Raw genomic sequence first — 14,042 nt, 5'->3', positions numbered from 1 at the left:
GGATTCATGCCACAAACTTCTAATTGTCTTGTTACCTCCAGTCATGAACACCTAATCTACTTGCCATATTTGCTATTAAAGTGATAAATCAAATTCATGATAATATCATGCGAAGGCCCACCATGCTATCTTCCTTATGCTCCACCCACATTGCCGTACATCATATGTTTGATGGTTCCTCTCATTTCTGTGCCTTTATACATGCTGCTTTCATGCCTTGGAATGGCTTCTGCCATCATGCCCTCTTGGCCTGGCTGACTCTTACTCATGATTCAAATTCCAGTTTCTTACTGCTGCCGCTAACCCTACCCTCAAATTTGCACTAGGTGGCATTCCAATATGTTCTCACAATTTCCTGCACTTTTTGCCGTAACTCATTTTTATTCAACACTTTATTAAAATTACTTGTCTGTCATTATGTATCAGTAAGGTAATACTAGCTGCTGAGACAAACCACCTCAAAATTTTATCAGCTTAACATTATAAAACTTTATTTCTCAAGCATATAACACTTCTATCAAAGACAAAATAACAAAAGCTGTTTATTCATAAACTTGTGTGAAGACAGCCTATATGCCGTCACTATCATTCTAGCAGGGATTCAAAGATGTTAGAAAATAAAACAGGTTATATAGAGTATGTCTTAGCTTCCAGGCTGCTATAACAAATACCACACAACAAGTTGGCTTAACAACAGAAATTTATTGTCTCATGAATTTGGAGGCTGGAAGACTTGTTTCCTTCCAGAGTCAGTAGCCTTCTGGTTGACTGGCAATCCTTTCTTTTCCTTGGTTCCTTGGCTTTCTCAACATAGGGAGATGTCCTCTCCTTTTTCTTCCAGGTTCCATTGACTTTCACTGTTTTTCCTCCCCATGACATTCTCTTCATAGAGCTTGAAGTTATAGGATTAAAGATCAACCTCATTAAGGTGTCTCATACCTTAACTAAAAATAAAATCTTCAGAAGATCCTATTTACAACAGGTTCATACTAACAGAAATGGATTAGATTAAGAACATGCTTTTCTTTCCTCCTGAGGTACATAATTCAACCTGTCACAGAGTATAAAGAAGAAATACTGAGACACTCTCTGATTAGCAAGCATCCAATTAAAGAGATATTTTTGGAAACAGGGTAGACTTTCTAGTATCAAATTAACTAACAGCAGTAATGTGAGCTATACAAAATATTACAGAATAAAGTAGAGAAAGTTCTGTTTATACTGGCCAAAGGACTCTCCCTAATATTTTGAGAAAGGGATGCAAAAGTGTTATTGATCCATCTGAATACCCAACCAAAAATTGTTATTTTGAGTTTTGAGCTATTTTTGAGGTAGTAAAATAATTCTTAACAATATTTTCTATTCATGACTTGTAAATGTTTCTAAAATGAAATTGTCAGAAATAAAGAATGAAATAAATATCAGCACACTACCGTGTGAAAAATAAAATAAACAACCTTCCAATTACTTTTAGAGGTATGCAGGAATGAATTATCGTCTGCTTTCAGGTTTTCATGAATAATTCAAATTCTGCTGTCAGTAGATCTAATTAGTAATTATCTAAACTATTTCTAAATTATCTGATTTGAAGTTGCCTCTGTAGCAACTTGATTTATTTCTGATATAATTATTAACCCCATCTGTGTTGGTCTTTTCTCTCTTTCTGTTGCTAGTAAAGGAGCAAGTAAACCTGCAGATTCAATATTTATTAATATACCATTACCAATTAGTCCTTCTAATGCAAAGAAACTGCAGCAGATACCATGCAAGGAGATAATGTTTAAAACTTTAGAAATGCTTGCCTTACATTCTACTAATTCAACCATACAACTACAGGAAAGGGGGGAAAAAAATAACCTTAAGTGATTAGAATAAATTCTAGAGTAGTTATGATGGAAGGAGAGTGAGGCAAAAGTTCACACTCAGGGGTGGGTTAATACGTATGTAAGTGTGACTGTGGATGCACCAAACGCTGGGAATCCTTGCCACAGCTTACATAATTTAAGCTGTCATTGGTGTAAATCCCTCACATAAACCATGAAAGCATTCATAGGTGTTTTAGTTCCTAAGGCTGTCATAATAAAACACTACAAAACAGAAGGCTTAATTTATTTTCTTATAGTTCTACAGGCTACAAGTCTGAAATCTAGAAGGGAGAATCCTTCCTTGCCTTGTCCTCCCTATGGTTGTTTGCTGACAATTCTTGGACTTCATTCTCTGTCTCAGTCATCTCATGGCAATCTCCCTTGTGTCTATGCATCTGTGTCCAGTTCATCAGTCCTACTGGATTAGGATTCACCCTAATCCAATTTAACTAATAAGACCCTATTTCCAAATAAGGTCACATTCCCAGAAGCAGCATTTATTGGACATGAACATGCCCTTTGGAGGATAAAATTTAACCCATAATGAGAACCAAGAGCATACAAAAAGAAAAATTCACTAAATGCAAATTAATGCTGGATCATAATGTTAGGGATTATGGTTCATGTATATTAAACTGCAATACATTTCATGGTGTGTATTCCTTAACACCTTTTGGAATTACAATAGCACTCTCCCCCAAAATAAAGCAACAAAGTTGGCAAAAGAGAACATGATATCTCTATCCCCAACTAAACCTGAAGGCTAAAAAATCCTAAACAGACATTAGATGAAACAAAACATAAAATAAAATTACAATTGCAATGCAAAACATACTACACTGATTGTTCCTACTGCGTATAAATTCTGAGATGAAAATTTTACTTAATCATATACTTCTTCCCTTATTTCATTTTAATATTTCCTAGAAGGGGCATTTAGATGAAATTGCATTATCTTTGTCTTCTTCTTAAATATTAATTGTTCTACTGGAAGTTTTAAGAATTAAAACACTTTCCATGCTATTTTTCCAAAACCGTCAGAAGCATTTAGTTTTAACCTACAGGAGTACATTATAAAATTTTATTCCACAATTGCTCTTTTCTCCAATAATAGCTTTGCCTAGTATTGTCATTAATAGCTTCTTGCATTTCCATACACATTCAAAGAATTTTAAAACATTCTATTTCCTTTTTTATTCTTTCTTTATACAAATTTTACTGACAACTGAGAAGAATAAAAGATGTGATAAGATCGCGGTCATTTCTTGAGTCTTTGCCTGCTCAACATTTTCACTATACAGAGTTCTTCCTCTTGTTTTGTTCTTTCTCTTGGATGTATTTATAGAAACTTTTCTTTTTTCCTTTGAGCCCTCTAACTACATTATTTCATTTTTCTTTCTTGCCTCCCTTATTGTGTGCCTGCATTCCTGCATGGCTAACTTACATCTATTCCTTTCAATCTCTTCTCTTTTCCATTTCCTACACAATTCCATTTTGTATTTCAGTGCTTAGAAAAACCCACCCTCATCCACAGATATATTTTTAGTCTCCTCTGTATTTTTAACCTGTGTTGGCATTGCTATTGTGCTTTCCATGCTGAAATCATCTTTCATCTTTAAACTCATTTCTTCCCACTTTTCTCAGCCCTAATTCAGTCTGTCACTGACTTCATTTTAACCAATTATTTTGTCCAATACCTTAATAACAAACTCTTCAAGTTTAGAAACTATTCATTGCATTAGGGGCATTGAAATGGTATCTAATCATCACAAGGTATTTACGAGTCCAGAAACCAGACATCCTATACACATCTCTATGGTGTCAAACAAATAAGTGAGTTGGTGGTACTGTATTATTGAGTACGAAGTCTGGCTGAGTCACTAGTACCTACCTTCCTAAACTAGAACAACAGGAAGTCTAGAAGACCCCCTAGTAGATGGCAACTATTGTTGGTCAGTTGACTGATCCAATAGACAAAATGATGGCAGTTGGCACCACTATCAAGGCCAAGCCTATATTCACTTATATGGGAACTACTCTGTATCCAATTCCTTCTGGGACTCAAAAGTACTTAGTGAATTTGATAAAAGAATCTTGGCAACAGAGTACAGTCCTGAATCTTCAAACTGTATATATCTGTGGACATCCAAGGGCCCCCTAGATGATGATGCAGTTAAGAATAGCTTAGCCTAAAAATCAGTTTCAAGTGAAAGAACTCACAGCTAAATCCACAGAATATTATTTTCAGAATAAATTCTAAAAAATGTCTGTGACTAGTTTGTTTAAATCTAAAAAATGATCTCAGCCAGGGGAACCTTTGTTAAATAAAATTTACCTTCAGTTCTCAGACCTGTTCCAGCTTTGGTATTTAATGATATCCCAGTAAGTCACTGTGTATTCTAAAATGAAAGAGCAAAATTAAAGGAAAATAAAGTATTCCCCAAACCAAAAAAAAAATGTAGAGACTATATAAGTGGCATTGTAGCTATAGTTTGCCTGTGAACCAATAAAATGTCACACTTATGAGTAAGGCCAAAAATTGTTCATGTTACCTCATGTCATTTGACTAGTACCAGATTAAAAAGAAAGAGACATTAAATTTCTTTGGCAGTTTAGATGCCTTATATCTGTTTGAGCCATTTAGTGTTTATATAACTTTCTTTCAAATATCAATATCAGCACCTCTGACTCTGATCATTTTACAATCATGTTAGCACTCATTAGTAACTGACAGTTTCACTCAATATTTTGTATGGTTGTTTTCAACAAGAGAAAATTATTATACCTTATATACATTATGGAACCTGTGATATGAAGATTAAAATTAACTTGGACCCTACTGTCATGACACTTTCAAATTAACCAAATGCTGGTTAAATATACCTATTTTCAAAGTCTTTATACCCTTGTAAGAGTTTAAAGTCTATAAACACTAAATACAATATAAACACTTTATATTTTTTTATACTGGTGTCCACAAGCATCTGGGTAGCTAAAAAGCACCTGATGAAGCATCAAATCAAGCAATCTCTCACAGGAGGTAAAGAATGAAAAATCAACTTTCAGAACCTGGAAACAAGGTTGCCTACTCAAGGACACCTGCACCTGAAGTAGAAAGAGAGGCATACTTCATACACAGCAGTAAATAAATGACATGTATACTTGGATCATGAATCAGATAAAAAGGATAACTTTTTAGACCATGAGAAGAGGGTAAAAGTAAAATACCATCAACATTAAGTGGATTTTTTTTAACTTTTTATAGATTTTACATTTTAAACACATATGTCATGACATTTTAATGTAGTAGTTCTGAAAAGGAGAAATGCACATTGATTTTGTGCCCCAGAGAAAAATAAACAATAGCACTTTCAAAAAAGGCTTTGGCCTGCAATTCCCTTTAACCTTACAAAGGACATTTATCCCCAAACTGAGTGACGTTGGTAATGATTGCTTCGTTACTCTTGCCATCTAAATATTCTGATTTTTATCCTGTCAGTGAGTCTCCGTGATGTCGAGTCTGTAATATGATGTGTTGTGAAAAAATTGCCATGAATCTACATTTACATAGAGAATACCACGAAATTCAGAATAAATTGCATCATGTAGGATCATTATAGAAAGATTTTCTTAAACTTTTCACATATTTAGCTATAAAATCAGCAAATTTAAAAGAAAATTTTAATGAGAGGCATAAAAATAATTATGTATATTCATGTGGCTTATATTTTAAATATTATCTTACCTGAAATGCTTTTCCTTTCTGTTTTAAATTTTGTCAGAGACAGTTTCTGTGTGTGTGTTTTAGCCACATAGAAGAAAATACATGTGTAGGAAACAAGCTAAATATTGAAGAGGTTAAAAATGTATATTCTATTCTTGATACAGGCCAATTCCAATAACAGTGATGAGTTATATTTGGGCAAAGAGGGATTATTTAAATATTCTGAGCTTTAAATATTGTCATCTGAAATTTCTTCTTGTCGACATATGTGTTATCTAAAGTCTATTAAAGCAAAAAAAAGTGAAATAATTTTATATACTTTTTTTGACATGAAAATAGCACTACTAACTCCACCAAAATACATACATTGAAATCTAATTAAAGTACCCTATTTAGATTGCATGAAACAAAACTACTCTACAGAGGAAAAGATTTGACAGCCTTTTGATAACTCTTATTATAGATCCTGATCCTTTTCAATCTGGCCACCATAGCAGAATGCCAGAAGTACAGAATGGGTGAAATATAAACCTATAGCATATATAAAAATATTGGTTTACTTAGAAATATCATCAACACAGTTGTTGCTTTGACAATAGAAAACTCCTGCTTAACATTTTTAAAATTTCAAATCAATGACAACTTATTTACACATGTCTGTATTGTTCTCTCAGATCACAGACGTGCTCTAAAGAAGAACCCCAGGAAACAATTCTTGGCTTCTCGGAAGACACCGGGAAGCCTACAGAGCCTGTTCTCATCTGACATAGGAAAAGAATAGGCAAACAAAGGGAAGAGAACTCCTTTCAAATATATGGGAAAGACGTTTTTATTTCTCCACATCCATTCTTTTAAATCATTTTTCAACTTAAAGGCCCAATGGTACTTGTGCACAGTGTTTACAAGTTTGGTAAGTCTGCCTACAATGACCAAAGCCACCATCTCCTCTGGACTCTGCCTGTTTTTACTAAGTGTGTTCTCTACAAGGACAATCATTTCTGAGTACTGTACTATAATCTGGTGCCAAAGAGGCTTCCAAAACACTATATTTTCATTTCCACTTTCAGTAAGATTCTTTGGAGAAGCTTAAATGCTAATTTGAAATTTCTTATTAGAGGATGCATCTTTGTTTAAGATTCAAGACAATGACAACCTAATTCAGCTGGCGTTATAACTATTCAAAATAGGTGTTTTTAATCCATAAACATTTTGCAAACAAGCTTATGGCTCAACTTTGTTAGGCTCACATTCCTGCTCTGCCTCCCTTTGTATTTCACATTCAAGAATATGAATATCTCAGAAATATCAATACAAATCTTGTATCCAACCTAGTCAAATTCATTTTCAGTACAGTCAAACCTTCTCCAAAACACTAAGTAGTTTAATACAAACACCGACCTTTCAAATTAGGAAAAGATGAAATGATGGCACTTTTCTATAAAATATTGTTTACATTAATAACATAGCTTGATATTGTTTTTCTTCCATAATTCAAACAAAAAATGTAAAAACAAGCCCCAAATTAATTATCTTTTTCAATAGTTTGTCATTATTACATGTTCTATTGAAACTAAACTTGTAAAATTCAAGAACTGAAGGAAAATTTGTGGCAAATATTAAGTACATGCATCGGTCTCTGTCCCTTCCTGTAGGTCACTAAAATGACAGTGAAGAAAAAGAAAAGACTAACACAGGAGGACTAATGAGCAGAAGCAGAGCTACAATAGCCAAAAGATGTCAACACATTTTTGGAAGATGAAAAGCAGATGAATGAGAGGTAACTAACTCATCAAAACAGGAGAAAACTAAAACCTAAAAATAAGAAAGCTGAAACTCTATGGGAGCCAGTGTGGCTCAGTGATTGAGCACTGGCTTCCAACAGATGATCTCAGGCTCAATCAGCATTCCAGTAAATAAAAAAAAAAGAGATGAAATTCTACAGGACAGGGAATGTTAAACTGCAGCAGCCAATTTATACAGCCGAATCTCAGAAACACTCAGGAATTGGGAGCACCAGATATCTAAGAATGTGAGGACTATGGTAAAGCCAAAAGAAGCAGGAGTATTTGCAAGTCAATTTTAAAAAGCAGCTAGAGTTACCAATTCCCTTTCCAATCCTAACCACCCACCCATCCACAAGAATATTCTTCCTCACTTTTATATAATATTTGAAGTAATAGGTAAGAATAAGATCAAGATTTAGTACTGAAAACACAGGACTATGTTTGCATACATACAAAATTACAATTTCTTCTACACAGTGTAGGCTTCTAGCAGCCAAGTTTATGCTGCCAGGCAGGCAGCTAGAGGATATTCTCTGGACAAATCATCAAGCCCAAGAGAAAAGATATACACATAGTTTTGGGACATCACCAACAAAGCAGACGTGCCTGGACTGATGAGCCTACAGCGATGCCCAACAGTTAACAACTTTTGCAGTTTTTAGCTTCTTCAATCTTAAATATGAAAAGGAAGTCAAAGACCACCAATAAATTGAGGAAAGCCTTTAACATCAGAAATGTAAAGGTAAAGAAAGAAAACAGAACAGAAAATAGGAAAAGAGCTCAAAGAAACAGGTAAATCAGGGACACAGAAGTCAACTTCAAAACGCACATATGTAATTGATAACTTCAGAGAGATAAGGGAAGATATTGCTTCTGTGAGAAAAGAACAGGATGTTATTTAAAAAGTCAACAAAAAAGAAAAATTTTAGAAATAGAAACATGGTAGGTAAAATAAAAACTACAATTGAAGTTTTGGAAGACGAAGTTGAGAAATCTCCAAAAAATTGGATGAAAGACAAAATAAAAGAAAGACAATTAGAAAATTAATCCAAGAAGTTGAATTGCTGACCAACAAAAGTTCCAGAAAAACAAAGTACAAAGAAAATGGAGGGAAGAAATTTAATCAAATAAGGTAAAATTTCTCTAAACTGAGACATGTGCATTACAATAATGAAACCACCTGAACTCATGACAGCAAGGCACACCACCAAGAGGTTTCAGGGCTTTGGAGATAGAGATATTATCTTAAAAGCTTCGTGGGATGGCGATGATGATGATGATGATGATGATTGATGATAAACTGTTATAAGCAAATGTACAGGATAATGTACAAATAAGGTTAGCATTGATTTTCTCAGATTTTTTCATTCTAAAATTTCCTCCTACCTACTAGTTAGGTGATTAAGTGTAATAAAGATGTTTTCAGGCATGCCAATGTGCAAAAATTCACCTTTCATGTACTCTTACTAAGAAAGTACTCCAAAAAATGAGGAGAGAAGCATAAAAATAGTATAAAACCCTAGGAAATATAGATTCTATCTTAATAGAGATGGAAAGGGAATCCACAGAATGATGGTAAGAGATAAATATCAAGATGACAATAAAGAACAAGTGGTCTCCATTCCACCAGGAGAATAAAGGGTACCAGGAGAATGCTTCCAAATGAAAGAAAACATATGGTAGATTTACTGGTATGTTTGGTCTCTTTTTAAATAACCTTTTTATTTAGTAATAATTTTAGGCTTACAGAAAAGTTGAGTGGCAATAGAAGAATCAGTCATGGGTACATAGGAAAAAAAGAGGCAAATTTTAATTCCTCAATAAGCAAATTACAATAAAAAATAAATTTAATTATAATATAGTACTTTTGTATATTGTTAAATTATAACAATATTTTCATATCCATAAAAATGTACATACTAAAATTTATTTCATTTAACCAAAACATATAGTATAAATATACTGTAAGTTTAAGGATATAAATAGTTCTTGTGAGTTGTATTGGAAGTGGATGGTGTCTGAATGCTAAGTCCTTGTCAACCATAGGAAAATCAACAGATAATACTAAAATTGAGAAATCAAGAAATAGCAGTATGTGCGTTTAATTTGGAAATATGGATATTAAAGCCAGAAGACAGCTAAAATTGTCAAAAGATTTTACCTCTGGGGAGTGGAGACTTGTGGATAGAACATAGGATTATTTTTGTTTATTATGTCAAGTATTACTAATATTTTTAATTAAGTACATATTTCCCATGGTAAAAAGAAACTATTTTAAAAATCATTAATTAAGGCTATTCTGGATAGTGGGATTACAAATGCCCTTCTTGATCACTTTGCTGTAGTTTCCAAACTTCAAAAACCACAAACAAATATATATTTCCTCCAGTGATTGTAAAAAGCCTCAATTAAAAAAAAGGAAACAAGCATACATAGCAGCAGCTAACATTTTGCTAAAAGTAATAGAGATAGACCAAACTGAAATACATATATATATATGTATATATATATATACACTATACTAATATATATATTAGTAGTACTAATTATATTATATTAGTACTAATATATATATTAGTAATGCCAGAAATAAAAATGAACATTGAGGGAAGAAGGGAAAATCCTTTGCTATGCATTATCAATGCAAAAAGAGTCAAGGGAAAGTTGAAATTCATTTTTTAGGTGTAAACTTAGAGGGAAGCCTTTATACCACACAAAAAGGAATAGTTACTACCTAGCATGTGAGCCAATCTAGCTATTTCTGTACATTTTGATAGAAAAATGCCTATGCATGCTAGACCCTCTTCTAAAAATCCAAAGGACTGCTACTTCTTTTCTACCATTTCATAGATTAAGAAATTGCTGAAGAAGTTAGAAAGCTCATGAAACTTACATCTTACCCATTCCCCAAACCCTTGGACTCCCATGCAATGCTGCTCCAAGATACCAGAAAGGACCTTTGAAGATGTACAAAGCTGAGAAAAAAGTTAAATAACAGTATCAATAAGAGCTTCTACAGGAACACTAAAAAAGAAACATATTCCCAAGAGTTGGTAATAGCATATGATGGAGATGCATATCATAGTTCTCTGAAAACTTATTTCCTCATCAATAAAATGTGTGTAATAATGACACCTAGTTTGGAGAGATGTGGTAGAGACTGTATAAGGTAATACCACCAAAATACTTAAAATTCTGCAGGACACTTAATTAGAGATCAATAAATTATTGCAAGTATCTATATTTGTACTTATAAACATATTGGTAGTATTTTTTTTAAATTACTCATTTCAGTGCTCTTTTAGTCACAGGGAATTAGCATAAATGTTAAAGTCAGAGAAAAAAACCACAATGAGCACAAAGACTATGCCTTATGTAGGCCACAGAAAAAATAAAACCAGGTCAAATCCAAATTCATCAGATTCTGAACTTAAATGTGTCATGATGAAACTTAAATGGTAGCTTTTTAACTATTGATGAGATCTGAAGTTAACAGAAAACTAGACTTAAGAGATTTTGAAAATAGTAGTAATAGTCAAAGAAAACAAAAACAATAAGAAAAAGAACAAGAAAAAGAGGGAGACGGGGAAGAGAAAAAGGAAGAGGGGAAGCAGGAGGGAGAGGAGAAGGGCAAGGAGAAGATCTTTGTCATAGCTGAGTTTAAGCCCAAAGATGTTCTCTTTCTTGTGGCCTAGGGATCCTCCAGTTTGTCTGAAGTCTGATAATTTATTATTTTACTTTAATTAAGGGGTAGTGCTTTCTTGGGAACACAACCTTCAGGATACAATCTTTTTAATAGTTGACCTGGTACCTGCCTTATATAGGAAATAGATAACTGCACAAGAAGTAATATCCTTCTAGCCAGCAGAAGTTAGTTAAATTTATTGGCTAATTTATGAACATTAACATCAATATCTTCAACTGATTAGATACCTAATTTGTGTCCTAGGAAATTATGGTGAAACAAATGCCCTACTGTTGTTAAAAATTTAAACATTTTGTCTCATGAAACAGATTTGCACATTGCTATCTGGACATTGAAGCAGTATCAAAAGCAATTAGACTTACTTATGAGTTGGGCTCCATTCCTTACCTTGAGAAGTCATGTAACCACATGTTCCTCAATTGTATTTTGTACAGATAAAATAAAATATACGCAATATAGAACATGACTTAAAGTAAATGCTCAATAGATTATTTTCAACATAAACATCGTGTGAGTTTATATGATGCCATAAATCAATATAAAATTTTTTTCCACTTATCATCCCCATTGTAAAAAGTGTTAAGACTATTTTGCTCAAAGGTGCATAGTTAATAAGAAAACAAGTCAAGAAATTATTTTGTTTATTTTTTTTACATTTGCTTATCCAAGCACTAAAGTCTTGCTTTTCCTTGGCAAAAATTTATGTGACAGAACCGAGATTCAAGCACAGCAATTCCAAATCTGCTCTTTCCTTATCTTCATCTTTCACAATCATAAACTACTGCAGGATTATTTGCTAAAACATAAACTCCCTTCTCCTTTTTTTTCCCTCTCTTTCCATCCTTTACTTCCTCCCTCTCTTCCTCTCTCCTTTCCCCCTCCTCCCTTCCTTCCTTTCTCCTCTTCCTTTCTTCCTTCCTTCCTTCCTTCCTTCCTTCCTTCCTTCCTTCCTTCCTTCCTTCTTTCCTTCCTTCCTTCCTTCCTTCCCTTCTTTCCTTCATTCCTTCCTTCCCTCCCTTCTTTCCTTCAGTCCCTTTGCCCTGGTTGTCAATGAATAGTGCTTTCAGCTATGTGTAGAAAGAAGGGAAAAGAAAAATGGCTCAAATATCTAAAAAATGCCCAAATTAAGGTTTCATTTTTTTTCAGTCACGAATGGGAAAACCTCAGCAGGAACCTGTGATTTGCTCTAGGGCTAAAATATTTTACAATATGCCAATTGATTATTGAAGCACACTATTGACTTAAATTTGAATAGTCAAAAGAGAAGAGAGGACTTTATGACAGGTCAAAGGAAAACGGTTCATGTAGTGACCTGAAGCTATGCCAGAGGCATAACTTTCAATACAGTAAGAAATTACTGTAACAATGCCAAAAATGTTGGAATTTTACCTGATTTAGGTTACTTTATACTATACTCAATATATGCTTGAAAATCACTTAAATTTTTTATGAGAACCCACATAAATACTCCCCAATACACTAGTCTTTAGTCTAGGATAGAACCAGCTTGCTTATTAAATTATAATTTATAAGAGTCATAGACTTTCATAACTAGAAAATATCTAAAGTTTCCCAAGTTAATTGATTCATAGAAGACCATTTCTGGCTGTGTTTCTCTCAAAGAAGAGATTCCATAACTGACTAAATATGTTTGGGAATCATTGGGTTAAATAAGTACATCAACTTTTCTTTTTCTTTTTCTTTATTGTTTTAAACTGCAGTATTTCACAGAACTTTAATAAATGAAAGCATCTTGTGAGTTTCAAAGAAGATGATACAGATTGCTTTATATTCCATAGAATATTTTTCCCAATAGTGAATTTATCAAATGACTCCGTGGAACAATGTTTAGAAAAAATGCTAATGTAACCCAGAGGATTAAATAGAAGACAAAATTGGAAGTCAGAGAATGAAATTATTTTCTCAAGAACAACCAGCTAATTAGTAGTAGTGCCAGGAGTGGACATTTCTCACCTGATTTCTAGGGTACTTTCCACTGCATCATTCCAAATGTTAAAGACTTCTCCCTGAGACAAAAGTGTACTTTGTATCTAGGAAAATAATGAACTTCTAAATTAAGCTAAATCAAATTATGTGTCAAAAATCTAGATGGTAGGAATGAAAATATCCTAAATGAGAAGTTGGAGGACTCAGAGTCTTAGTAACAACTTAATTGTTTTGATCTCACTCTCAGGAAAATGCAGAACATCTTTCCTTATCCATATGATAGGATTATTATGAAGGTAAAATAATGGGCTTAAAATACTTTGAAAGACTTAAAATGGTATACAAAGGAAAACACAGGCATTGGTATTGATAATAAATATCACCTATTTTATCTTAGATTTCAGAATCTACTCTTGGCAACTACTCTAATTTGTTGTTTCCTGTTCTGCTTAGGAAGGGGCGAAAAATCTAAATGCTATGCAATTAGATAGTTTTATTCAATCAGGTGATTTGTGGTTTTATGAAATGATTATTATAATTGAGCAATCACAAAAGAAAGTAATCAATTAAAGGCATAGGAAAGAATGAAAACAAATACAATCACTCACCAAATCAGGGGAAAACTCAACAGCTGATCTCTCATGTGACTGGGGAGCCCCTTTGCAGCGGATCAGAGTCCTGATTGGAAAAATGGTTCCAGAGCGAGAATCCCCACCTGATTGAGGCTCCAGGTGGCAAGTTAGGGACCATCCTTTTCAAGGGGTTCCAAACTCATAACTCCAGTGAGTCTTGCAACTCGTGAGGAATGACCTCATCAAAAATAACCAAATCCATCTGGCTGGTGGTAGCCAGCCCTCCATAGGAGAGACTCGGTGTCTCGAAGGGTCTTTGTTCTATTCTATGCATAGTACACTGATCAGGAACATAAAGATTTTCAGCTTTTAGTTTTACAGGGGATACAAACAGGACATGCAAAAATCATGTCTGGTATTTGGTTCTTCTTAAAAATGTTTTTT

General features: G+C 33.6%; 1 long non-coding RNA gene across 1 annotated transcript; it reads right to left on the bottom strand.

The window, feature by feature from the left end:
* Window positions 1–682: 682 nt before the first annotated feature.
* On the bottom strand, window positions 683–14,016 carry LOC101434073 (uncharacterized). The gene is made up of 3 exons (XR_009185935.1): window positions 13,635–14,016; window positions 13,054–13,106; window positions 683–892 (listed from the first exon to the last, which is right to left on the bottom strand). It is a non-coding gene; the product is annotated as an uncharacterized lncRNA (long non-coding RNA).
* Between the last annotated feature and the right edge of the window lie 26 nt (window positions 14,017–14,042).

The sequence above is a fragment of the Dasypus novemcinctus genome, chromosome 1 (genome assembly GCF_030445035.2).
Source record: "Dasypus novemcinctus isolate mDasNov1 chromosome 1, mDasNov1.1.hap2, whole genome shotgun sequence".
Taxonomy (NCBI): Eukaryota; Metazoa; Chordata; class Mammalia; order Cingulata; family Dasypodidae; genus Dasypus; species Dasypus novemcinctus.
Note: the sequence above shows the minus strand (reverse complement) of the source record. Positions and strands in the feature narration are given on the sequence as shown.